At 62.8% G+C, this 28,000-nt stretch overlaps 1 pseudogene; it reads right to left on the bottom strand.

Moving 5' to 3' along the window:
• The window catches only part of LOC119096577 (serine/threonine-protein kinase mTOR-like), a 38,225-nt pseudogene that overhangs the window by 607 nt on the left and 9,618 nt on the right, over positions 1–28,000 (bottom strand).

Here is a 28,000-nt window from a genome sequence, read left to right as displayed (position 1 = left end):
CCCAGCCGGTGCGTCCTTGGCACAGGTCACGCAACATAACCAGCAGCAGTGTCGGCCCCGCACTCACCATCCGATGTAGCACTGGCAGAGGTTCTCGTGCGAAGCGGCCAGCTGGATCAGCCGGTCCACCTGGTCCCGCACCGAGAGCGGCACGTCGTTGCCGAAGTCGGTGCCGGTCAGCTTGTCGCGGACGCGCTGGATAATCTGCACGGCCTTCTTGTTCTGGGCCTCCGGCACCACGGCGTCGCCGTCGCCTGCAGCGGTCGGCGGGTGCCGGGGTCAGGCCACCGATTGGGTCAGCTTGGGTTGCCGATCAGGTCAGCTTAGGTCAACGCTCAGGTTAGCTTAGGTCGCCGCTCAGGTCAACTAAGGTCACCGCTCAGGTCAACTTAGGTCACCACTCAGGTCAGCTTAGGTCGCCGCTCAGGTCAGCTTAGGTCGCCACTCAGGTCAGCTTAGATCGCCACTCAGGTCAGCGGTCAGCTTAGGTCGCCACTCAGGTCAGCTTAGGTCGCCGCTCAGGTCAACGCAGGTCACAACTCAGGTCAGCTTAGGTCACCACTCGGGTTAGCTCAGGCCATCACGGCTAGCGGCTCCAGCACGGGCGGAGTGCAAGGGCTGGCGTTTGAAGCCGCAGAAACAAACCAACCACGCTCAAGACAGGTGAGATCCTTTCGGTCCGCTTCAGACCAGCTATCCGACGCGACCCACAAGACCACGACCCTAGCCTTCACATTTTGACACTTCAAAGTCGACACGGCTGTCAAAAGCCGCTCCCCGGCCGTCTGGCTGCCGCTCCCCAGCCACCCCGGAGGCGGCGAGCGGCGCGGCGGGGCCGGGCCGCAGTCCGCCGTACCGATGCGCTGCTGACCCTCGATGCTGCTGTTGTGGCGGCTGCGCATGGGCGGACTGCTGGCCAGGCCGGGCTCCAGCTCCGCACTGCCCTCCGCCGTCGGACCGCCGGCCGGCAGCGGGCGGCGCACCTGCTGCGGGCACGGACAAGAACCGGGTCAGGGGCGGGTCATGGATCGGGGCCGGGTCAGGGGCGGTCACGGACCGGGGCCGGGTCAGGGTCGGTCACGGACCGGGCCCGGTCAGGGGGTGGGCATGGATCGGGGCCGGGTCAGGGGCGGTCACGGACCGGACCCGGTCAGGGGACGGTCGCGGATCGGGGCCGGGTCAGGGGGGTGGGCATGGATCGGGGCCGGGTCAGGGGCGGTCAGGGGCGGTCAGGGGCGGTCACGGACTGGGCCCGGTCAGCGGGCGGTCACAGACCGGGGCCGGGTCAGGGTCGGTCACGGACCGGGCCCGGTCAGGGGACGGTCACGGATCGGGGCCGGGTCTGCCACAGACTGCCAAAGTACATGGCATATGGTCAATGAGACACAAGGAAAGACGACGCCACACCACACCACCATTCTGCCATCAACTGGCATGACCCATGACACCCAATACATAAACTGAGAAGGCCCATAGTCTCACACAACAGCGCCACCTTCCCCTGCCTCTCCAGACCGCCCCCTAACACAGACGAGCCACGGCGGGACGGGGTGCGTCTCACACACAACAGAGCAGGGCAGGCGTCCCTGAGCGCAGCAGCGTGCGTGGCCAAGGCCGGGGCGGCAGCAGGGAGCCACAGGCGGCAGGAGGCGGCCCCGGGCGGAGGGGAGGGGGGGGGGCGTCAGTCCCAGGCAGTGGCAGGGAGCCGCAGGCGGCGGAGAGCACCCAGGGGGGCGACAGGCAGCCCAGGCGGAGGCAGGCAGCCCCAGGGCGGCGGCAGGCAGCCCCAGGGCGGCGAAGGTGCCACGCTCACCGTCCGGGGGCTGTCCACCAGACGCCAGTTCAGCAGCGGGTCGTATACGAACGCCTCCAGCACCGCCATCAGGCTGTCCTTGTTCTTCCGCAGCACCGTCATCACCGACTCGCAGGTCATCCGGTAGGTGCCCTCGATGCCGGTCACCTGAGGGTCAGGGAGGGTCATCACCGACTCGCAGGTCATCCGGCAGGTGCCCTCAATACCGGTCACCTGAGGGTCAGGGCGGGCTATCACCGACTCGCAGGTTATCCGGTACGTGACCTTATGCTCTGGTCACCAACAGGTTGACACGGTTATATCGTGGTCGCTCTCTATGCAGGCCATCTGGACGTCATCGTAGCGCTAACGTATCGTATCGTATCGAAGCTCAGCGCTAGTGAATCTGCCATAACCAGCTACCGTCAGCCTCCCGAGCCATACGCACCACATTCCATTCCATTCCATTCCACCCCGATCGGCACGCCGAGAGCTCAGCCATCACATACCGATCGCGTGTCCAAGTCAGGTCTGAACCTGCCGCGATGAAATGTTCGCAGAGCACGACCCCGAAATGGGGGCATGGGGTACATAGTGCGAGGGGTGCGTCCGGACCATCTTACCTCTAAGGCACGGCCACCGAGGGGTGTGCGTCCGGACCATCTTACCTCTAAGGCAGGGCCACCCCCTGCCCCGTGCTGCGGGGTACAGGGAGCAGCGATGACGGTCGGGCCAGCTCACCTCCATGGGCGTTCACCAACATCCTGGTCAGACGGAACGGAATCTTCTCGGGGAACTTCTCGCGGGTCATGGCCACCTCGAAACAGTCGCCGAAGTCGATGTGCAGGATCTTGCCACTCATCCGGTCCAGCATCAGGTTGGACGGATGCCTGTAGAGAGGCGAGCTCAGAATAACCCGGCGCTTCCAGTCAGATCAACATGACATCTCGTCAGGTTAGTTTCAAAAGAGTATTCAATGTGATCTAACTGGGAGTTTCCCGACCACAGGCTGCGCGGCGCTGTTGGGACGGCTTGGACAGCGCGCCGAGCGTTCATCTGAAGTCCACAGACACAGCGAGACTAGACCTGAACAGTCCGGCAATCATCGCCTCATCGCATTCGCACGCCTCTCCTAAGCCGGTCTAAAACTCATCTTGACATCTGAGAATAGCTATTCAAGTGTTTCACTTATCGTCAATTACCCTTTCACTTCAGCTTGCAAAACCACCCTCTGCTCTTATACCAGTGACAAATCACCACTCCTTTAATCCCCCCCCCCCCCCCCCTCCGCTCTCCCAGCAGCGCCGCCTTTCCGTTCCTCAGCCAGCCAGCCGCCGCCCCCTTCCTCGTCCTCCCCCCCCCGCGTCCTCACCGGTCGCCCAGACCGAGCACGTAGCCGACCATGCTCATGACGGCCAGCGAGCGGGTGAAGTTAGCGCGCCGGTCGAACCAGTCCTCGGAGGAGGGCGACTTCAGCCACAGCAGGCGCGCCAGGTCGTCGCCCTTGGTCGTCTCGAGCGCGTGCTCGAACACCTCCACTTTCTGCATCAGCGTCAGGTGCTCATACTCGGGCGCCATCTGTCGGTGGGGGGGGGGGGGGGAGGGGCATGGGCGCCGTCAACGAGGCGAAGCTGGGCACGCCCCCATCTCGGCTCGGGAACAATGACAGGTGTGGATGGAGAAGGGCCCCGTCAGTAGCTTGAGACCACAAAATAACGCGCTACGTGTACGATCAAGTATGCTGGTTGCCGAAGGCGAGCCCCAGACTTAACCACGTTGATGTCACGTTAATGTGGGCGTCACGCGTTGATGTGGACCGACCTCAGCGGCTATTAACTCCCCAGGAGCGCCTCCACGCGCGCCGCCGCCCACCCGGCGAACGTCAGCAGCCCGGGCCGGCCGGCCGACACTCACCCGCAGCATGATCTTGTGCTCAATGTTGAGCATGATCTTCTTCTTGTCGCGGTGGTCGCGGATGAGCGTGTGGAGCGTGTCCGAGTGCGGCACCCAGCCGATCAGGCCGCTGTTGGTGCTCAGAGGCACCACAGCGAACCGCTGCCAGGGGAGGCGGCGGGCCGTCAGCTCGGACGGCGGGCCAGGGGACGGTCTCTGTCGCGGCCAGACGGTCGGAGCGCCGAGGCCCACAGAGACGACGACAGGCGGAGGCAGGCAGCCAGCGACCACCAGACAGTAACAGCTATAACGTCAGAACGGGTCGGGCACAGGAACAGCGGCACCGATAAAGAAACAACACTTCCGTTCATGTATACCGATTTCGTATAGCACGACATGACACGGGGCACGAACCGGGTCTCAAAAGCCTGCCGGCGCCGCCTCACGTTCCCAGCGAGCGCGGAAGACACACGGCAGCATCAGTCGGCCCACCTGTATGGCCAAGTTGCGTCGCATGGTCTCCGGGTTGGTCTTCAGCAGCGTGTTCACCAGTCCGAACAGCTGCATGACGCGCTCGTCCTGACGCAGGTCCTCGTGGCCCTTCACCAGGAACGTGTAGTCGCGGCCGTCGCTGCCTGCGCGCGGCCGGAGCGGGCCGAGTCAGAGCCCGAGAGGCGCGGTGTCGGCGCCGCACGAGCCACGCCGGCCGCGGCCAGAGCGGGCCGAGACAGAGGCCGAGAGGCGCGGTGTCGGCGCAGCACGAGCCACGCCGCCGCGGTCTGAGCAGGCCGAGACAGAGGCCGAGAGGCGCGGTGTCGGCGCCGCACGAGCCACGCCGGCCGTGGTCAGAGCGGGCCGAGACAGAGGCCGAGAGGCACGGTGTCAGCGCAGCACGAGCCACGCCAGCCGCGGTCAGAGCGGGCCGAGACAGAGGCCGAGAGGTGCCGGTGTCAGCGCAGCACGAGCCACGCCGGCCGCGGTCAGAGCGGGCCGAGACAGAGGCCGAGAGGCACGGTGTCAGCGCAGCACGAGCCACGCCAGCCGCGGTCAGAGCGGGCCGAGACAGAGGCCGAGAGGCGCGGTGTCGGCGCCGCACGAGCCACGCCAGCCGCGGTCAGAGCGGGCCGAGACAGAGGCCGAGAGGCACGGTGTCGGCGCAGCACGAGCCACGCCAGCCGCGGTCAGAGCGGGCCGAGACAGAGGCCGAGAGGTGCGGGCGTCAGCGCAGCACGAGCCACGCCGGCCGCGGTCAGAGCGGGCCGAGTCAGAGGCCGAGAGGCACGGTTGTCAGCGCAGCACGAGCCACGCCGGCCGCGGCACACCTGGCACGGAGACGGCCAGAGCGGCCGCGACCAGCCACACCAAGCGCGCCGCGCACGAGACGCACAGCACCCCTGGCTGACACACTGTACTGGGGGCACACTGCAACACAAGGACAGGTACACTGCACTGCGGACTAAACAGCGTCAGGCTTGTTGTCAGGTAGTTAACGTCTGTCCACGCCCCAGATGGATGGTCACATGCTGTAGAAGGGAGCATTGCCCTGACTACAGCATGTTCTTTATAAATCAATTACCATTTATACGCGGCGAATGTCTCCAAACCCGTCTGTCAAACACTCAAACGCAACTTAGAGCAGATCTGGACAAAAGCGGAGCTTTCGGCACTGGGAGTAACCTATATACACGGTGGGACACCATTCAGGTCCAACACATGCACAGAACCAAAACACAAACCACTTGATTTCAAAGCAGCCTGGACCACGCGCGACCAATGCCGGCCAACCCGCCGCTAACGGGAATGTTTCACATTTGAAGCTATTGAGGCAGGCGTCAAATATGACGAAATAAGCCCAATTATAGCTATTGGTACACTTTTATGTGAAAAAGGCTGCTCTACACAACACAATGCCTGTTTAGCAAATACGCTCCTTAACATGTCGTTTGATCACGTCATCATACCTTGCTTGTTGAGAGGTTTAGATGTTAAGAAGGGCAGGGCTGTAAACTGCACCGAAAAATCTTCGAGAGGGATATTCCAGTTCCAACCACCATACAAATGAGGACCACTCCCTTTAACCGGCCATCACCGCAGAGCTGGTCCCGAGTGCCGGGCTCAGTACAACACCGGCACCGCGAGCGAGCGACGGCCAACACCCGAGCCCGCAGCGGCCCGCACGGCAGCCGACCGGCCGACCTCACCTCTCATGGTGACCTTGCGGGGCCGCTGCTTGGTGCTGAACACGGTCAGGCTGGACTTGACCTTGGCGATGCGGATGATAGGCCGGTGAGGCACGTAGCTGCCGGGGATGGCCAGCTCCAGGTCCCGGGCGTTCATCAGCGCCGGGGACACGTACTGACGTCAGAGCGCGCACGTCAGACGGTGACGGGACAGGAGCCGAGCGCCGGCTGGGCGGGGGAGGGGCACACCGGAAAAGGCGGCTCGTTTGAAAAACGCGCGACGAGTGTCATTTCGAGACCAAGTCATGAAACGCCGGCGACCAGGGCGGTCACGCCCGTCGGTCGTACCTGGGCCCCTCCTGATGTCAACTCGAGTCGTTACCACTTGAGCTATTGCAAGACACGCACTGTACACACACGCCCGAGCATCAGGCGTGCCTCATCAGACTCAACGCATATCAGACCATCACCAGCTCCGGCATGTCCCGCGCCCTCGACCGCATTCGGCGACGCAGAACGCACGCACACGCACCGAGGTCACACACACACGCACACGCACGCTAAAACCCGAGGACGCATGCACACACATGCGCGCACGCACGCACACACGCACGCACCCATACCCACACACACAGCCGCGCGATCCTGCCGACAGCGGCGGATGGCGGTTGGCGGGTGGTGGGTGGCTGGTGGCGGCGCCGGTCACTAACCGGCAGCTCCAGGTTGGTGATGAGTGGTAACTGGCGGGAGATGCGTCGGAACACCTGGTAGTAGCGGTTCCAGGCCAGGTTCAGCTCGCGCTCGTTGCCCGTGCGCTTGTAACGCCGACACAGATCGTACGCGTCCTGCAGGTCCTGGCCGTACGCCTGGAGTGGGGCACCAGAGGTCAGGGGCCAGTCAGTCACCAGGACAGGGTCACCTGAGGTCAGCCGCCGGAGCGAGTCATCAAGGGTCTGTCATCCCCAGGGGGTCACCCAGGGTCAGTCAGTCACCCCAAGTGGGTCACTCAATGCCAGTCAGTCACCCTGAGTGGGTCGTTCGAGGTCAGCCAATCGCCAGGAAAGGGTTACCAGAGGTCATTCAGTCACCAGTCACCAGGCCAGACGACGGAGCAAGTCATCAAAGGTAAGTCAGTCCACGCGGGCCATCAGGCGTCAGTCATCTAGAGCGGGTCACCAGAGGGCGTTCCCCAGCCCAGGTCACCAGAGGTCACCCACTCGGATCAGGTCACCGGACGTCAGTCATCCAGAGCAGGTTAACAGAGCTCAGACACCCACAGCACAACTGCTGCCGACCCACCTCAGACGCAGTCACACAACAGGAATATTGCATGATCTGTCCGTCCCCCCCCCCCCCCGCCCCCGCCTCGCCTCTCTCTCGTTTTATCTGCCCACTCAGCTGCTCCGCACATGTACAGGCCCTTGAAGGAACGTGACGACTGCTATCACTTACGTGTTATACGGCCCAGCGAAATCGCTCGCTCCTTTCTTCCGGTTGTCCCGGTTGCTCCCTCTCCCCCTGTCCCGGCTGCCAGCCTCTCCCCCTGTCCCCAGCTGCCAGCCTCTCCCCCTGTCCCGGCTGCCAGCCTCTCCCCCTGTCCCAGCTGCCAGCCTCTCCCCCTATCCCGGCTGCCAGCACCTCTCCCCCCCGTCCCAGCTGCCAGCCTCTCCCCCTGTCCCGGCTGCCAGCCTCTCCCCCTGTCCCGACCGTATCCAGTCGCACCAGCATGGCAGCCGCTCCGACTGACCTGCGTGAAGCTCTTCTCCTTGAGCGTCTCCGGTCCGCGGTCCATCATGGCGTGCAGCGGCTCCAGCACGGCGAACATGGCCGGGATGTTGCGCTCGCTGAAGAAGAGGCGCGACGCCTCCTCCAGGCCCTCGTGCCACCGGTTGTCCCAGAGGATGGCCACGCGGATCAGCTCGTCGGACACCTGGCGGCCGGGCCGGGCGCGGAGGGGCGTCAGCGGCCAGCCCACGCTGGTGGGTGCGGCGGAACCCACGGACGGCACCGTTCCAGATGGCGCTCCGATCGTACACAACACACTTCTCTGACGGGGGCGGGCGGTCAGCTGACTGGAGAGGGTGTGGATATGTGCATGCATGATTGTGTGTATAATTGTATAAATACATACACTAATGTATGCAAGCATATCTGCACATACGCATGCGTGCGTGCGTGCGTGCGTATGTGTGTATGGCGGGGCATTTGTCTGGACTTGCTGCTCACAGAGCACAGCATCAATCAGGCTCCAAACTCACCAGGAACTCCTGCTGGACGAGCGTCTCCGAGTGTTCGCGCATGTTCTTGAGGATTTTCTGAGCCGCCTTCTCGCGCGCCGGCACCGAGGACTTCTTGGCCACCGTCAGGGGGTACACCAGAGCCTGACATGGCGTAACACGACACTCAGACGACAGGCGGGCAGACAGGGGCTGACAAGCGGCTCTCATGTCTACCGACGGTAGCGGCTGTTAGATGGCTCTTGCCATTCCCATCTTACCAAACATGTCTATATTCGAGCACGCGCGACGTTATCAGTTGGACTGGCACGCAAAACACCACACCATTCCAAGACCAAAGACTACGCTCGCTTCAACGACCAGTAAAAGCTACACCGGCAGAGAACAGCGGCCAACGAAACCCACTGGCAGCACCTCCAACCTGCCTTTGACGCGGCCGCTGCGCAGTCCCGCCGGCCTGCTCAGCGGATCAGCCGGGGCCTCATCCAGCCGGGCTTCGGCCGGCCGGGGGTCGGTGGTTCTGACCTGACCTATGGTCATGGGTCACGGGCCCGGGGCGGCTCCACTGACCTGGGGGTGTGTCTTGCCGACCTCGGTGAGCAGGGACGAGATGAGGCGGGCGATCAGGGGCCGGGGCGTGTCGATGCGGGCGATCAGCTGAGGAATGACCTGCCGATACACCACACACGTCACACGACCGGCAGGTGACGTCACACCACGGCCCCAAAGTCCGATCATGCTCACACAGTCGGCCAACACTCTGTCGGAAATACACCAGGCCAATAAACTCTCAAACAGGTAAGGTCATATGACATGTGTCGCCACATACACGGGTGGCATCATGCATGGAGAGGTGACGCCACACAGCAAATAAGTGACGTCACAAGCAAATATGTGGCACTTCTGCACGCAGACAGTCGCTTAGCAGACAAAAACACCTTCTCCTTAACACGTCTGCTCCGGTTCAGTACAGTCCACAGTCCCACGCAGCGGCCATATTGCAAAGCGCTCAGCCAGGCCGTGCCTGGCTGAGCGCTTTGCACGGCCTACACGGCTTTACGGCCGTGTGGGCCCCGTGCCTGCACGGCCGCCGCACACTTCGACCGGCGGCGGCCGTCTCACCTGCAGCCAGTTGTCGATCTTGATCTTGCGCAGGCCGTCGGTGAGGGCGTCATTGACCTCGGCCACCTGGCCGTACTCGAACCAGAGCGTGAGCAGGCGCAGCGTGTCCTGCAGACTGTTGTCCGTGTTGAGCGAGATGGAGCGCACGAAGCCCTGCACGGCCGGCACGACGAACGGCAGGTGGCGGCCCGCCCGCTGCCGGCGCCGGCAGGGGCGCGCGTGTCAGTCCCGATGCCGGCCGCCGCTCGGCATCACGGCGCATCCGACACTGGACACGTCAGCAACTTAGCACGCATAGCCCGGCGCGTGAAGCGCATTCGGCGCCGTCCGCAGCTTCGACGCGGCCACCGCCGGTCGACGGCGCGGCGAGGGGGGGGGGGGGGCGAGGGGGGAGGGGGCGAGAGGTCCGCCCACAAATAGAGATGGGAAGGGAAGCGGACACGGACTCACGTCTGAGACGGCCTCGCCGGCGCCGGCGGCGGGCGAGGCGCCGGCCGAGCGGCCCTTGAAGAACAGCACCGCCTGGAAGTTCATGAAGGCCCACGCGTGCCAGGCGCGGTACCAGGACGGGTCGTACTTGGTCGAGTACTGGTAGTACCTGCGGCGAGACGGCCGCCCGTCAGCGGGCGGCGCGGAGACGGGGGGGGGGGAGGGGGGGGGGGGGGGCAGTAGAGGGGGTGAGGTGCGCCTGTCGGGATGCCTGTCACTAGCGAGCGCTGGAGAGACGCCCAGGCTAGCACAGGGCTGAGAGGCTGTGTGAGGATCATTTTGCTCTGCGAAGACAAAACGACCATGTCCCACTGTGTACCAGCGTGACCCGCGTGGTGCCGCCTCTGCGGGCCCGCATCAGGAGCAAACAAATGTCGCTAGCCTGGTCAGCTGGCGAGTGGTTGTAACTTAAGTCTGCTTTTTCCTTAACAAAATCAGCCGACCCAAGACAACAGAAATCCGCCAAGGGCGGTGGCGACCATGAGGTAAACATGAAACTAGAGGGCTGCTAAACATCGAAATCTTAGGAATATCTTATCCCCGCAATTTCGAGGGTAGTTGAGCACCGCAATTTTGGGAGCAGCTAACACCGCGTGACGCTACATTAGAAAGGGAACAATGACACTAGAAGACAATTTGAAAAGTAACTGGAAACATCACAGTAAACATAAACACATGGACATTAAACAATGCAAGAAACGATTATCAAAAATCACCCATCTCCCATTTCTGGAGCACCCCTGCCCAAATGAGTGACACTACGTAACTAACATAAACAAAGTAGGATTCCCTGCAGTGTCAATTTGCGGAAGCCAAAGTTGCTGTGTAAGTTTACCCCCCCCCCCCCCTCCCCCCTAGTAAAACGCATCATCCGAAAACAGGCAAAGCACGACAAAGAGGTCTTTGTTCTTACCTTGTATTTAAATAAAATTAATATAAAATTCCGTGACAATGTGTGTTTTTCTTGTTTTACTTGGAGATGCATTGAAGATGTATGTAACAGCAGGATCAGCCGTGTATGCCTCTCGGACGAGCCCCATGCATCCACCGCTTCCGCGCCTCCAAGACCATGCTTGGAGGCGCGTCCATGCGGTACACGTCACGTGCGGTACTGTGATGGGTGAGGCGGCTGAACCTCCGTCATGGCCGGACACACGTGACGGCCGCTGAGCGCTGCCCCGAAAGGTGTCCTAGGTGCGCCGTCAGCCGACGTGAAAGCCGTCCAAACAGTGCCACGCGGGCGACGACGAAAAAAACAACTAAGAACTGCGCCCATGTCGTAAGCCGTTATTTCGTCACTTCGAACTCTTACAATAACTCATCGAGAACCACAGTAATTATACGCGTAGATTGCCAGTCAACAGTTACCCATCGATTATTGTCTGCCTCGCATACGATCATAGAACAACTTTTTGCATTCGATGCATGCTTTTGCGGCCAAAAATACAAATACTGAAGCGCAAGTAAAACAAAACTGTTATCAATTCCTCGCCCGGCTACTACAATGTATGTGGATAAGCAGCCACGGTCCCTAAAGTTGAGCACCATCTGTGATACAATGCCATTCACAACCTGCTTAACTTCACGAATGTCACAGAAAACCTGTAATGAACACCATTAAGCACAAGATTGCATTTCCCTAGCAACAAGACTGGAGTTAACAATTTCGTAGTACTAACTCTTTCAGTAAATACATTTTTTCCACGCCAGGATTGGCCGGAGCTATCACCGAATACTACACCAACTGGGTGCCGTAAAAGGCTACGGAGGGGAAGTTGTAAGCAAAGACAAAAAGCTGTTGCAGCAACTTATCGCATTGTACGCTTGCATGCTCTCTGCCATTTTCAACCCTTACGTGCTTGGATACACTACCAACCTAGGCAGTCCTGCCCCTCGTAGATAGGTATTCATATTAAATACAAATGCTGCAAAACGATCGATCGGTGGTTTGACCGACGAACTGATGTCTGAAGGCGAAGCTCAAAGGAAAATATTTGGGTGCCCGCCTTTAACCACACCTCTGTTCAGCTGCCTACCCCTCGCCATTCAGTACACAACAGGGAACACCAGCAGAAAACAGCACCGCGCTGCTCTTGTCGCCGTTTCCCGTTGCCACGTGGACCACGTGGCCGTTAGTGAGTACCTCACACTCTCCTCCGCACGGGACGTCACCAGCCTCTCGCGTGACGCCGGCGCAGGCCGCGCCCGGCGGCTGATCGCGACCGCCGCCGTATCAAGTATCACTCTGCCGCCGCCGTTCCAAGGCGGCGGCGGTGGAGCGTGCACGCCGCCCTCCGGCCGCTCACCCTCCCCGAGCGGAACGCGAGCGCGAGCACGTGGTGCTGCGACCGGCCGCCGCACCAACCCCGACAGGGCAACGCCACCGCTTGCGCCACGGCCACCCCCAGCGCGTGGCCCACGTGCCGCTGATGGCCGCCGGCCGCGGTATATAGGCGGCCGACGCCCGGCAGCCCACACTGCGCACGGTGACGCTCTCGCCGGTACACATACGCCATGAAGCTGGGCGGCTGGCTGGCGGTGGCGGCGCTTCTGTGTGCGGCGCTGATGGCGCCCGCCGGCACAGGTAAGCACGCTGACAAACACCCCCTGGGGTGACGGCGCTGTGGAGCCGGCGCCACCTGTGTGCTGCCGAGAGACGCTGAAGCCACGACCGTTTCATTGTCGGGCACGCGCCCCGGGCGGGCGGCAAAGTCGCACGTCACCAGGTGATATGGCCGAGCTTGGCATATTGTGCTGAGCGTCGTCGGGTTCCATCCACACCGCAGTCTTTTTTCAAGGCATCTGTCCATTCCCCACGATGTGAAACTCAGCGGCACGCCCTATTTAGAGGGACGAGGGGCACATGCCGTGTGCTAGCTGGCCACGTGTGCTGCTCAACACCGAATGACGGACGCCCACGGCTGCGCTTCAGATGGAGCCGCGTTCGGCGGGAGACGCCACGCGACCGCCGGCAGATACCCGGCGTCGCCGCCAGGCGGCAGCATCGGTGCCGCCTGCAACAAGGCGCATCCATGCTACCGCTGCGACTTCTACTTCGACACGTACGTCTGTCTATGCGTGTGCCACTAGACCGGCAGACGGTGGGTGTCAGCGGCCAGAGGTCATCATCAGACACGCCGGCCCACACCTCTGCCGGACGTCCCGCGCGAACGCCGACGGATCGCGCGTACACACACACAGGACACGCCTCGGGCTAACGTGGCGCGAAGTGCCGGCTTGGCGCCAGACATCCAGCTGACGGCCCCGTGCTGTCTCGTCCGGCCTCCAGCTCCGGCAGCGGCGGTGACGGCGCCCTTCGCCGCGTGGACCCCGCCCCCGCCGTCGCCGGTGCGTCTCATAGATAGAACCTTCCTTCCCCAGTCCACATCCACCTCCGCCAGCTCCGCCAGTGAGCAGTGGCCGATCTTTTAGCCATCGGGCCCTCGTCGACGGGTAGTGCCATTGAGCCTGAACGTTGTTTCACTGCCGCTCCACGACTTGACGGCCGGCGGTGATTGGTGTTTGGTGTTTGAGCGTGCGCCTACCCGTGCCGTCACTTGATGCTCGTGCACGCCGCGGATCAGCGCATTTGTGACCTGTCGACCTCTGTTTTGTGGGACGTTCAAAACTGGATGAATAAAATCAGCTCACGACTCGACAATGTGAATACAATATGATAATTCCGATTTTTTTGGGAATCGTCGCTGGCATGTGCCCTGACTGATACCCAGCATCAACAGCTGAAGACTGAACAAGCGGGCAAACACAGCCAGAAATGTTCAAAAGTTTCCCTCCTTATAGACAAACTAGACTTCAGCTGTTGTCCCAGCTTTTACTTATACAGCCCGCAGTAAGTCGTTCCCAAAGAACATCAAGAGAACCCTTTTTTGCACACATGCATGCCGATGAAGAAACGTTCCACTCACCCTTATTCATGCCCCATTTGTATCTATACAAGTGAGCAGCATCACAATGATTTACGCGACCTCAGTCCGTCAGTTTACGTTATGTTAATGAACTAGAACACAAGATGTAAATAAACCAGGCTATCGCAGCCGAAGCCTCGCTCCCTGCCAGCCCATGAGCGCCAGCAGGGTTGTCAGCAGCACACAGACACCCAGCACGGCCTCGGCGCCGCGCCCGAGCCCGGGCCGACCCACTCACTGCAGCACCGGCGGGATGGTGGTCTCGGAGAGCGGCTCGAACTCCTCCTTCCAGGCGCCGAGCTTGAGGAAGCAGCGCGAGAGCAGAATGGCGGGCGACTCGCCGCGCGGCTCGTCCGAGCTCAGCTGCGGCACCTGGCTGGAGGCCAGCGACGCCGACCGGCCGTACATGTTGGCCGAGGCCGAGACGAAACTCTCCAGCCGTCTGGTGACGGAGGACAGGCGTCAGCAGACACACACGAGACGAAACTCTCCAGCCGTCTGGTGACGGAGGACAGGCGTCAGCAGGGATACACGGGACGAAACTCTCCAGCCGTCTGGTGACAGAAGACAGGCGTCAGCAGGGATACACGGGACGAAACTCTCCAGCCGCCTGGTGACGGAGGACAGGCGTCAGCAGAGATACACGGGACGAAACTCTCCAGCCGTCTGGTGACGGAGAACAGGCGTCAGCAGAGATACACGGGACGAAACTCTCCAGCCGCCTGGTGACGGAGGACAGGCGTCAGCAGACACATACGGGACGAAACTCTCCAGCCGTCTGGTGACGGAGGACAGGAGTCAGAAAGCACACTACGGACACGGAACTAAAGTCTCCAGAAGCCAGGTAACGGAGGATAGGTGTCAGCAGACACACTGAGGGCACGGGAAGAAACTCTCCAGGCGCCCGGTGACGGAAGACAGACGTCAGCAGACACATTACAGGCACGGGACTAAACCCTCCGGACGCCAAGTGATATGAGGGATTCACCACATACAAATACGTAAGGAGGTAAGCACGCATGCGCGGCATGCAAACCCACACGCTCAGAACCAAGAGACGACCTTTCTCAAAATCCAGCCATTCGTGTGAATTTGCCTTTTCATCCACGATGTCTGTAAAGCTACTGTTAAGGACATCTGCCATCTTGACAAAAGTGTGATAGACACTCAGTGAAGTTTGAAAGCTTGAAGCACTCGTGCTGACAACAATCAACCTTCAATAAACCACGAGGTACCAAATAAACGTTAGCAAGCAAACCTTGCTCTAATTGTCAAAAATCGACGTTTCATACTGCGTTCACGGTCACAGCTGTGGTTACTGCTCCCCACTCGTCCCTGCGTCCCGCCCCGCCCGTCGCACTCACTTGAGCGCATCTAGCTTGTCGCCGGCGGCCCACTGGTACTTAATGTAGGCGTAGCGCACGTGCGGGTTCTCACTCTGGGACGGCCCGGACGTGCCGGACATCAGCTCGGCCAGGATCTGGCGCGACTGGTTCTGCGGGCGCCCCGTCACACGGCGTCACAAGACCAGCGCAGCCTGCCACACGGCGTCACAAACACGCGTGGCCGGTCACACGGCGTCACAAGACCAGCGGCGCAGCCTGCCACACGGCGTCACAAGCACGCGTGGCCGGTCACCCGGCGTCACAAGACCAGCGCGGCCCGCCATACGGCGTCACAAACCCGCGTGGCCCGTCACACGGTGCCAGAAGCACGCACGGTCCGTCACAGGGGCTCACACCAGGGGCTTATATATTCGACAGGCGTGACGTGCCACACGGGCTCGTAAGCACCGCACGTGTCGCGCGGCGTCGCAATCACTCTAAGACCCGTCCCCCGGTTTTGTAAGTCAGACGGGAGCTGTCCCATGGCATCTCACACTGGACGAGGCCGGCCACACCGGTTCACCAGCCTAACAGGCCCTGCCACCGAGCGTCGCGGCAGCGCCCCGGCGCGCGGCGTCGCCGCTCGCAGCGCCGCTCCACTCACCAGCCGGCCGCTCTTGCGACAGAGGGCGGCGAACTTGAGCCGCGTGCGCATGTCCTGATGCGGCGGCAGCACCAGCGAGCGCAGGTGCAGGATGCGCTGCCAGTCCTCCACGGTGGCCGTGCAGCCCTGGCGGCGGTCGGGTGAGCTGAGCACGCGGCCGGCCGGCCCCGGCTCGGCGCCGCACCCCGGCGCACAGGCGCACGCCGCGGCCCGGCCGAGGAGACCACCGCCGCAGCTGCTGCGTCTGACTGTGTAACTCTCATCAACGGAGCGCTGCCATCTGACACCAGGCCAACACAGGGAGCTGGAGTCAAATAGTGACGAAGCGAAATCGCTGGGGACCGCTCGCACGCCTGATCTCTGGGAGCCGTGACGGCGCGGCACCGTCTGAGACCGCTGCTTCAGCTCGGTAGCTGGCGCGCGCTGATCCGAGTGTGACGCCCCACAGCCGGCCGCACGTGTCAGGCTGCGCCCTGGGACCCACCTGCAGCCGGTCCCACCACATGGTCTGGATGGAGGCGCGCCGCTCCTTCACCAGCTTGAAGGTGATGATCTCCTCGAGCTCGGAGAGCATCTGAGCGCCCACCAGGCTGCCGTAGGCCCGCTGGTAGCTCTCGCCCACCATGGCTGTCAGCTCGGTGTCGAGCAGGTCGCGAGCCGTGTCGATCCACTGTCGGCGCGCCGGCGGTGCGTCAGGCGGCGGCCGAGCGCGGCGCGCGGAGGCGGCCCGGCTGGCCCGGGCGAGTCCCTCACGCCCGCGCGCCGCAGCCCGCACAAACAGCACACCGGCTCCTACAGAGCGGGTGGGAGCACGTCGCATCAACCCGGGCTTTCGACTCAGGGGGCACGGCATCCATCAGAACGCATCAGTGACACACGCCAGTGTTAAAACAGCGCGCGAGCGCCCGTGCCAGCCCCGCCCGCCGTCGACCGGCCGCCGGCAGCCGCGGCGCACCTGTTTGGCCTCCTCGAACTGGTCCCGCTTGATGGCGAGCACGGCGCGGTGGAAGGCGCCGTCCTGAGTCTCGCGCGGGATGGCCTGCACGTACGGCTCGAGCGCCTGCCAGCGCGCCGTGCCCAGCGAGGCGGCCGCCGCCATGCGCGCCATCTTCTGGCGCACTTCCTGCGTCGCCTGCGGCCACACGCTGCCGGCCACCTCCGACAGCTGGTCCCTGGCGTCATACGCTCACATGGTCAGACGGTCGCACGGCGATTGGGGTGGTCAGACGGCCACATGGTCACATGGTGACTGGTCAAATGATCAGACAGTCACATGTTGTCTGGGGTCAGGGATCCGATGGCGACTGACGTTATGTCTGGGGTGAGGCATCCCCTTGACTCGGGCCACAAATGACATGGCCAATGGGGGTCGGGTCAGAAGTTCGATAGTCCCCGCAGTCAGGCCACGGGTCGGAGAAGATGTTGGATCGACAGCGGAGTCACGTCAGAGCCCCTAGACTCCTGGATCAGATCATAGGACAGGTATCCTGCAGCTGCTGCCCCGAGCCACGACACGTCCATGGGTCAGGGCAGAGGGCAGTTGGTTATAGGCGCCAGGCGATGGCGTGAGGAGCTCGAGAGTTGGCTCATGGACACCACGTGGTCACTGAGTTCAGGTCAGACGTCAGTGACTGTCGGTGCAAGGTGTCAGCTCTCTCTGGGACGAGCGGTATGGTGACGCCAGACTAGGTATCAGCCAGCTCTGTGCACGAATCATACAGCGAATGCGGATCCATATCAGCCCAACTGAGGGATGTTAGATAGGACACATCCAGACTGAGCGGCGCTCGGCGGAGAAAATTCAGACTGAGCGACGTTCGGTACAACACATACGGTACATACACGATGTGTCCTACCGAACACACCTAGGGGCGTGTACGGTGGGGCACATCCAGATTGAGCGGCGTTCGGTAGGGGCACGTGCACACCTAGGGGCGCGTTCGGAGAGAAACGTCCAGACCTAGGGGCGCGTTCAGTAGGGCAAATCCAGACCAAGGAGCGCGCTCGGTGGGGCGCATTCAGACTAAGCGGCGATCGGTGATGCACATCCAGACCGAGGGGCGCGTTAGGCAACGCACATCCAGACTCAGCTGCGTTCGGTAGGTCAGCTCCGGCACCGAGACCGCCGCCGCCACTGACCACTGTCCGAGCGCCAGTCGCCGCCGCCACTGACCACTCTCCGAGCGCCAGTCGCCGCCGCCACTGACCACTGTCCGAGAGCCTCCATGCAGCGCATCTGGCCGAGCCGCAGCTGGAAGTCGGCGTCGACCGGCTCGGCGTCGTCGGCCGGCTCGGCCAGCTTGGCCGTGTAGGCGTCCAGCGCCGACTGCCAGTCGTGCAGCTTCTCGTGCCAGCGCTCCTGCACCGACACCGACTTGGTGTGGTGCTTGCGCGCGTACTCGAGCAGACCTGGCCGGACAGACGGCGGTGCTCAGTCTCCAGCCACCGCACGAGGCAGCAGAAGCTGTCACGGCGCCGCTCGCAGAGGCAGGACAGGGATGTGACGACAGTGCCACTATGTGGCCTCTGGCTTCAGCATCCACCGAAGACAGGCGAGACGGCGAAGAACCCATTCACGCATCCATGCCTAGCGCCAGCCACTGAGTTAGCTGATATGACAGGTGGCAGTGACGCAGCATCCCGGGCCATCAAAACTCAGCCAGCCGCTCCGACGCCAAACAGCTGGCCGCGAGGGCCTTACAGCCGGCTGAGACGTTTCTGCCAGCGCCCGGCCGGCGCCGTCGATCGGCCGACCTCGGTCTCCGGACGCTGCGACGCTCTCTGAGCACGCCGCGTCCACTGCGCCCGCGCAGAGCCGCCGACCTCACCCTGGGCAGCCTCCTTCTGCTGCAGCTTGTTGTTGACGGAGATGAGCGTCTCGATGACTTGGGTGGTGGCGCCCTTGTGGAACTCCTCCTCCTTGTAGTGCAGCGCCTTGGCGTAAGCGCGGCAGCGGAGCGCCTGCTCGCCCAGCAGCCGGTTCTCGATCGGCAGCGACTCCTGGCGCGCGCGCACACACGCAGGGAGACGTCAGTCACACGCCAACTCCGCGAACGGACGGAAGGGCCGTCCGTCTCACGGCCACTCGCGGTACGCTCGCCAACACAAGCACACAGCACGCTGAGTTATGGACGTGTGACATACAGCTCTCCACGCAGCACGGGCTCAACGTCAGAAGCAAAAGCCAAATATGCCAATGCAAATATCATAGGGAAGGCCTAATAAATCCTTCCAGACCTGCGCATAGATCCAAAGCATCGTTTCCATGACCTTGTTACCACATCTGCACACAAAAACGGCCCGACTTCTACCGCAGCCCCATTGAGGGGTACCCCCAGCCCAGCCACACCACCGCTGCCTGCCGACACGGCCCCGCGGCCGGGGCGCCGGCGCCTCGCCGCCCACCATATCGCAGTGCTCCATAAACTCGGCCAGGTTGAGCAGCGTCTGCGTGATCTCGGGGATCTCCTGCGAGCGCAGCGCCAGCCGGATAGCGTCCAGCAGCTCGGTCTGGCGCTCCTTGTCCAGCTCCGACCAGCACGACACGAACGCCGCGTTGAACAGGTCGCGCGACAGCTGCGGGTACGACTGGGCCAGCGCGCAGCACGACCTGGCGGACCGGTGGCGAGGTCAGTCGAGGTCAGACTGAGCCAGAGCGCAGCACGACCTGACCGACCGGTAGCGAGAACAGACTCCAGCGCATAGCGCGACCTGACCGGCCGGTAGCAAGGTCAGACTGGGCCAGCGCGCAGCACGACTGACCGGCCGGTAGCGAGGTCAGACTGAGCCAGAGCGCAGCACGACGTGGCCGGACGATAGCGAGGCCAGCGCTGGCAGACGCGGCGAGAACGACCTAATACAACAGGGCAGTGCCGCTGAATGAGCTGAGTTTCGCGAGTTTCAGGCTGGGAATGAGTCGGCTCTCGCCGCAGTAGCAAGTGACGATGGCGGGGAGTCGCCATAGACTCATAATCAGTGGGGAACATGAAGGGGGTGCGACTGGAACAGGAATTGCGGTTCGGTTGAATACAACCGAGACAGACCGCGGAGCATATAGGCAAAACTGGCCGTGTGCAGCGATGGGCGAAGGCTTATATAACCCGCGCCAGAGAGCAGGCCGCGGCGCTCACCAGCCACCTCACTCACACCGCCGACGGCGCCCCGCCAGCGCCGCTCTGCTGACCGAGCTCGAGCGCCGGCGAGCTGGCGGTCCGGGCACTGACCTGAGCGCGTGCGAGGGCGACTCCTTGAGCACGGCGATGCTGAGCCGGCGGAGCCACTCGGACCAGTCATCCTTGCTGATGCGGCGGGAGGCCATCCAGGCCTGCTGCAGGTTGTGCACCGACACCCACAGCTGAGGGCGGAGGACAGGCGGTCCGTCGGCGCGACTCCAGCGGCTCCGCGGCGGCACGCACGCACGCACGCACGCACACACACACACACACGCACGCACGCACGCACGCACGCACGCACGCACGCACACACACACACACACACACACACGGCCGTACGCCGGCTGTCTCCGCTGTGGTGTTGAGTACCGTACGCGGCGCTCGTCGTCGGCAGCGAGCTGACGCCGTGACGAGCCGGGCCGCAGCCAGCCAGCCAGCCGCGGGGAGCGGCGGAGCGGCGGCCGCGCTCGTCACGGCCGGCCGGCTGGCTCACCTTCTTGGACGGCGCCGGCTCGGCGGTCTCCGGCTGCACGAAGCCCGGCTGGAACACGCTGTTTGGGACAGTCGTCCTCCATCGACGAGGTCTGCGGACAGACGGCGCGGGTCCTGACTGGGGAACGGACGTCACCGCACACACGGCACGCGTGGACGCTGCCAGCCACGACCTCCACAACGCACGACCCACGCAGTTTCGGACACCGATCTCCTCCTGACGACACTCACGTCAGACGCTGCACCGGCCGATCAAACTTGACCGCGTATGAACAGGGCACAGGGCGTGCGCGGCAAATTTGTTGACCGAGTCGCCCAAACGCTGGGCTCGTGGCCGAAAGATCTAGATTCAACCCCGCCACAAGACACTTGGCTCGTTTCCACGCGAGGTGGCGACGCCAGCGACCTCACCACCGCCTCGTCGCCGCCCCCCGCCCGGTCCGGCCGCCCGAGCGGCGTGCGGGGGCGCCGGGCCGCTGCTCACCAGGACGTGCGTGCTGACCACCTGGTCGTATTCGACGTTCTGCACGCCGTGCTTGAGCAGCACCTTGTTGACGGCCGGCATGAACAGGGCGTAGCGGCGGCGCAGCTGCTGGATCAGCGCGCACAGCGTCTCCACGGCCGGCGCGCGCAGGGAGGGGCACGTGTCCAGGCACCGGATCTGCGGGCAGAGGCGGCGCCGGCGCCGGCTCAGGCGGCGGCCAGCGCACGGGGCGGCGGCACGGCCAGCCACGGACGCTGGGAGTGTCCGCGTGGTGGCACATGTCGCACCGATGGAAGGCGACGCAGGCCATGGTCAAGCGACGTCGACTCACTCCGCACACGGCAGACCTCATCTCATAGAAACCTCGCCGCACGCTTCACGGGGATGATTTTGGGATCAGCTTTCCTGCTGAGCATGCTTATCACAAGGGCCGCGGTGTCTCCACTGCTGAAAGCCAACCTCAGATCAGTGGAAAGTGCTCGCCCAACGGCTTTGCTTTGGGCAAAACAAATGCCATGTCATAACACGGCCGCCAAACCTCAGCCTGACGCGCGCAGTCAACTGTCAAGCATAACCGAACAACAAATAGCACTGGCTGAGACGTCACCAATGTCTGCTGCGCAACTTTCTCAGCCTATTGGGATTGGCAGTATTCTGAACATCGTACACATTTCAGAACCGTTCTTGCGGGACTTCGATGTATGTGCGAAAACTGACGGTGATTGTAGTTTACGCACACCGCTAGCCTAACAAACAGCGCGGGGGGCAGTACGAGCACGGATCTGAGCTCAGGTACCACGTAACATATGAGATGGAAGCGCAGCTGATTTGAGACAAGTACCATACCTAGCTGGTAGACACCAGAGCACGACAGCCACGGAGGACGGAGAGCGGGGATACGCACAGCTTGTCGTGACAACGGATCGGCGGAGAAGGCAAGGGGACAAAGATTCCCGAATCACGAAGCAAGAACAAAAACAAAAACAAACACGAAGCAAGAACAAACACAAACACAAACACAAACAGCGAGCAAGAACCAAACAAACATAAATAAACAACAAAAACAAGACCTTTTCGGGTTATACCACGGCCCTTTCAACCCGGGCCGCATCCCGGTCCTTTCAAACCAGCGCATGTGTCTGCATAAGTAAACATGAACGACACGGATGAACAAGACAGCGAGGGTTTCGAGGTGTGGTGAGTCGCGAATTCATTTTATGCAACCATGCGTCCACCAACACGTCAAACACGCCTGCGCTCCCCCTCCTCCCCCCCCCCTTCCCCCACCCAGCAGAAACCCCGTCTACACAACACGCGCCAGCCAGCGGACGGACCCGCCATCACTGGAGCACCCACCAGCGGGTGCATGATGCGGCCGACGTATTCCGTGAGGTCGAGCTTGGTGGCCAGGTCGGCGACGGTGGCCAGCGCCTCCTGGCACACGGAGAGCGGCGCCTCGCGCGGGTCGAAGAGCCGCACGATCGGCGGCAGCACCAGGTGCAGGTGGTCGTCCAGGTTGCGCCCCACCTTCCGCAGCGCCGACAGCAGCTGAGGGCGGACGGCGGCGGCAGTCAGGGGCAGGCCACGCGGCCGGTCCGCCGCCGGCAGCGCCGTCCGCCGGTCACGGGAGAGCCCGCTGGAGCATGGCGCAGGCCCGGAGGTTCACCTTTCAGAGCTCCGTTCCGTTTCAACGGCGAGTGGCAGGCTATGTGGGTCAGTATGGCGGTTAAATCCAGTCCATGGCAATGGCATGTGCAAATAGCACGACAATCACACCTACTCACTGCTGACACTACAAAACACACGAGCAGGCACATGTGGGGTTTGCACGCCAAGGGCTTCACAGCGTCATCTGGCTCAGCGCTCACCCAGAATCCTGGCTTTGGGAGTCATGCTTTTCCAAAACGATCAGCTGTCCTCAGTTTAAACACTAATATTGGGGCTGTTGCATTACACGCCAACGCATCGTCAGGTAGCGCAGCTGCTAATGGCAAGGAGGCAAACCCAACCAGCCTGCCACTTGCTCCGCTGCGGCACGTTTCTTACAGTCGCCCCAGCCTTGCTGGTCTAACACAGCCGGAGCCGTACCTTGCTGGCTTGATACCGTCCCCACCTTGCCGGTTGAGGAGCACCCCCGGCCTGCTGATGACACAGCCGGAGCCGTACCTTGTTGGCCTGACGCCGCCCCCACCTCGTTGGTGAAGCAGCACCCCCGGCCTGCTGATGACCCAGCCGGAGCCGTACCTTGCTGGCCTGACACCACCCCCACCTCGCCGATGAAGCAGCACCCCCGGCCCGCTGGTGACACAGCCGGAGCCGTACCTGGCTGGCCTGATACCGTCCCCACCTCGCCGATGAAGCAGCACCCCCGGCCTGCTGTTGACACAGCCGGAGCCGTACCTGGCTGGCCTGATACCGTCCCCACCTCGCCGATGAAGCAGCACCCCCGGCCCGCTGGTGACCCAGCCGGAGTCGTACCTTGCTGGTGACCACGCGGTCCCGGCTGGTGTCGTGGTAGAGCACGCGCAGTGTGTTGGGGATCAGCTGCGGCATGTACGTCTTGAACTCAGAGCCGAGCGCCACGGCGATGTGCTCCACCAGCGCTATCAGCGTCGGCTGCAGCGGCGAGTCCAGCTGCCAGAACTCCTGCCCGGGGCGCACACGTACGGAACTCGTCAGCGCCCAGGTCCCCCAACGTCCCCGCCTCTCGTTCATGGACATCCTGCACGCGAATTATTGAGCCGGATTCGCTGAGATAAAACGTTTACGATATTCTACACGAGGCGCTCTGAACACAACAGCCACACCTAAAAACCGACCAAATGTAGATTGAAGACTGACTAACTAGACTAAAGACCGACCAGAAGCAGACTTAAAACCGATCAAAAGTAGACTAAATACCGTCCAAAAGAAGATTCGCCTGGCTTCTAGCAGCCAGTCGAGTCTATTAGTCGAGAATCCCCCCAGCTGTCGGCATCGGCGCCGGCCGCATCCAGCCCCCTACCTTGATAACAGCGAAGATGTCCCGCAGCGAGGGCCGCACGTGCTGGCGCACCACGTCGATCAGCGTGGCCAGCTGCTGGAAGAGGAACTCGCGGAAGGGCGGGTCGGCCGTGCGAATAACCAGCAACAGGCACGGCATCACCTGCGACAGGTATGGCACGCACTTGGTGCCCAGCGACTTGACGATGAAGGAGATCGCCTGAAACAGAGTACCGCCACGTGTCAGGGCGCGAGCGTTGCTTGATCCACTCAAATGGAGCACCGCGGCTCATCACACGGGCAAGGTTCTGAGGTCGCCATTGGCGTCTTGGTTGTCATCTTGATGATCTGACAAGTTGCCAGCGAACTAATTTGACAGCAAACGGCCTCGCCGTAATAAGATCGCCAGAGATAGAGGTCATGGCAAGTTGTAAGGTCGCTTAAAATAAGTTCACTAGTGGGTTAACAATCCAGTAATAAATATTGTAACACGGAGTGAACAAGCGACCAATAAATATCGTAATAAGCTCTCATGACCTTTACAATGAGATACACCGCAACGCGTTCCGCCGGACCATTAATATCCGCAGCTGAGTTACACGGGAGCGGGAGCCACTCCACCCCTCTCCTGACCCTCCAGCACCAGGACGCACCTGCACCACCATGGTGTGGTACTGAGACAGCGCCGGGTCGCGGATGATCTTCATCAGCGTGCCGAACGCCACGGCCGGGTAGAACTCCTCCATGGAGACCTGCGACATGTTCACCAGCCGCACGCTGCTGTTGGCGTCCGCTGTAACGCATCATGCGCCCGGTCAGGTCTTCCGCGCGCCGCCGGAGGCTGGGTCACGAGGCCGGAGGCTGCGCAGCACGCGAGCACGGACTCCGACACGCCACCGCTGGCGAAGCGCGCCACTGAGCCGGCCACTGACCGAGCGTGTCGGTGGTGTCCGGGTCGGGGATGACCAGGCACTCCTCGTTCTCCTCCTGGCGCAGCGTCTTGTAGTGGTACGGGTCGAGGGCGCCGAGCAGGCCCAGCACGCGGATCGTCTCCCGGCTACGGAACAGTCGGACGAGCCGTCAACGGTACAGCGGCGGTCAACGCGGCCATCGGAGGATCGCGGACGTCGGCGGACACGACGCCCACACGCTGGTCACGCACACAGCGTAGTTCAGAAGTTCGTACATACTACGAAGCAAACGTACCAGTGGCCGCAAGCAGAGAACCATACGAGCAAACTGGTACAACCATTGGCGCATATTGTGTTACCACGCCTGACACCCGAACCACACACGATTCAAGCCGACTACCTACCCAGCCTCCGCGCCCTCGCACGTGACCCAGACCTGCGCGCGACGGTTCCAAACACGGCACCCCTCCCGCTCTCCGCCTGGAGAAGCCGGCGGCGTCGCTCCTACCGTATGGTGGGCTGCTGTTCGGTCTTCAGGAAGCCGATAAGCAGATCGAGCAGCTGCGGGTATTGCTGGTACGGGCTGACCGAGGGCGCCGACGGGTCGGCGCGCGCCTGCACCAGGTTGGCCAGCGTGTACAGCGCCGCCTCGCGCTTGGCCAGCGACGTGTTGTCGGCCAGGATGGCCAGCAGCAGCGGGAACAGCTCGTTGACCCAGTGGCCCATCTCGGGCCCGCTCACCTGCCGGAAGCCCTCGCGTGAGCAGCCAGCCAGAGTCGGCTACGGAGGAGCCGCCGCCAGCGTCTGCCAGCGTCACTACACCCCCTGCTTCCCTCCCCGTGATGTGCCGGAACACGCACCGACAGACACGGGTCTCCACGGTAAACACGGGCCTTCGCGGCAGACACAAGCATCCGCGGCAGACACAGGCCTCAGCGGGAGGCACAGGCTTTCGACAGCCGAGCATACAGCGCTGAGGCGACTCTCCGCGCGCGCGCGCGCGCACTTAACACCGCTAGTGAACTGGAATCGGGAGAGCGCTGGCGGTCCAACAGACCTCGTACACCAGAGCGCGCGGCGGGCGGCGTCGCAGCCGTCCCCAGCGCCAACTCACGTGGGCCAGATCGCCGACGGCGTAGAGGATGCTGCTGACCACCACGGGGTTGGGCTCGCTCTCCTTGAGCCGCTGGCAGAGCACCTTCATGATGGGGCGCAGGTAGGGCCGCGTCAGCCGCGGTGAGGACGACACCAGGTGGCCGAGCAGGCGGGCCGACTGCTCGCGGTTGCGCGCCAGCCCGCTGTGCTCCAGCTCGGTCAGGATCTGGCGGCGGCCCGGCGCGAGCGGGACGGGTCAGTGGCGACGGCCGACCTCGCACGCGGCCCAGCTGTACAGCCACGCACGGCCAGGGGCCGACGATGTCGTACCGAGAACACCTGTTGAGCTGTCACTGGGTATCCTCCACAGCGAATAAACAACGGAACTGTTCACCGGAGTCTACGCGACCACATGCCTTCGCAGGACAAAGAGTTTCAGAACTCGAAGAAGAGCGATGCAATGTTTGACAAAGGCTACGACACGGGCTTGCGAAAGCCAACCAGCCCATGGAACAGGACGCGCTGGTACAAGCTGAACGTCGCACTGATGCAAAACACCATTTCCAGCGGCCCGACTGAACAATTCTGACCACACCCAATCAATGGCGGCCCACAGAAACTGACATCGCAACCAGCCGCATCTTGACGGAGTGAGACGGGCTCGCCAGCGCGCGCGCCAGTCAGCCCAGCCCCACCAAGCCGTGCGGCGGCCGCCCACCTGGATCAGCGTCTTCCGCAGGCTCGGCATGACGTACGCCGGGTTCATGGCGCTCAGGCGGCCGATGATGCAGAGCACCATCTCACGGATCTCGAACACCTGCGGCCGAGCACCGGCTGACGTCACACGGCCACACGTTACGGCCGGCACACCACTGCCCGCATGTCACGGCCCGGACGTCACGGCGGGCACGTCACGACCACGCGTCACGGCCAGCGAGTCACGGCCTGGACGTCACGGCCGGCACGTCACGACCACACGTCACGGACGGCACGTCACGGCCGGCACGTCACGACCACACGTCACGGCCGGCACGTCACGGCCAGCACGTCTCTGTCGACATGTCACGGCCCGGACGTCACGGCCGGCACGTCACGGCCGGTACGTTACGGCCGGCACGTCACGACCACACGTCACGGACGGCACGTCACTGCCGGCATGTCACGGCCCGGACGTCACGGCCGCGCGCAGCACGCGGCGAGTGGGCAGACTCCTCACTCGCGTGCGTGCGTGGCTGACCATCCGACGACAAAAAAGGCCTGATGGAACCAAATCACCTCAAACAAAGACGACGTCTAACTTTCAGATACAGGGCAGGGGACAAACAGCCGCGGTTTTACGTAGTGGGGAGATAAGCCGAGTTTGACGCGGCTGGCGGCCCGTACAGACCCACCCGGCCACGCAACGCACCTGGTCGTTCAGCGCCACAAACAGGGCGTTCAGGTTCTCTGCCTGGGCGAGATGGTTGTCGAAACGCTCCTCCAGCGACCAGAAGACCGTCAGACGGATCTCCGGGTCTGAAAAGGCGGCCGACAGCCCTTGCAATCATCTACGCACATTGCCGCGCTCTTGCGAGTTTCCAACCCATTCATTTGGCAGCTAGCCACGCAGTTCGTACCACTTGCATTGTGCAAGTTCGGCATGTGTCTAACCCACCTCCACCCGTAAGACCTCGTCAACAAACGAGGTCCACTCAGTCACCACAACAAGAATACCGGACAGCAGCCACCGAAACAGCAGCGCGGACCCTCCGCGCGGTGGCGCTGACCGCGGATCTTGACCACAAGACCCCCTCCCTTCCCGCCCTCTCTCAGCCGGTACGTCTGCCGATCGCCCGAACGCAGCGCCGGCCGGCGCGGGCCCGCCGCGGCGCCGCGCGCCACGCCGCTGACCCGTGTCCGTGATGCCGACGGCGAGCAGCTTGCTGATGACGTCGCTGACGCTCTTCTGCAGGCTGGAGCTGCGTCCGGTGACGCCCAGCAGCGACGGCGTCAGCAGGTGCGAGGTGGTGCGCACCGCCTCCAGCCGCACCTGCGCGTCCTCCGACAGCAGATGGTGGTCGGCGCAGTACTGGATGAACATCATCAGCGACCAGTCTGGCGGCGGGTGCAGGGCGTCAGCACCGACCGACGCGGACGGCGCCAGCACGGCGGCAACTCACGCCGGCTGTCCGCAGCTCATGCCGTCTGCCGCTCCGCCGGACAGTCAGGCCTCCGACGGCTCGAGCCTCACCCCCGG

The sequence above is a fragment of the Pollicipes pollicipes genome, unplaced genomic scaffold (genome assembly GCF_011947565.3).
Source record: "Pollicipes pollicipes isolate AB1234 unplaced genomic scaffold, Ppol_2.1 Scaffold_4295;HRSCAF=5057_pilon_pilon_pilon, whole genome shotgun sequence".
In the NCBI taxonomy this organism is placed as follows: domain Eukaryota; kingdom Metazoa; phylum Arthropoda; class Thecostraca; order Pollicipedomorpha; family Pollicipedidae; genus Pollicipes; species Pollicipes pollicipes.
Note: the sequence above shows the minus strand (reverse complement) of the source record. Positions and strands in the feature narration are given on the sequence as shown.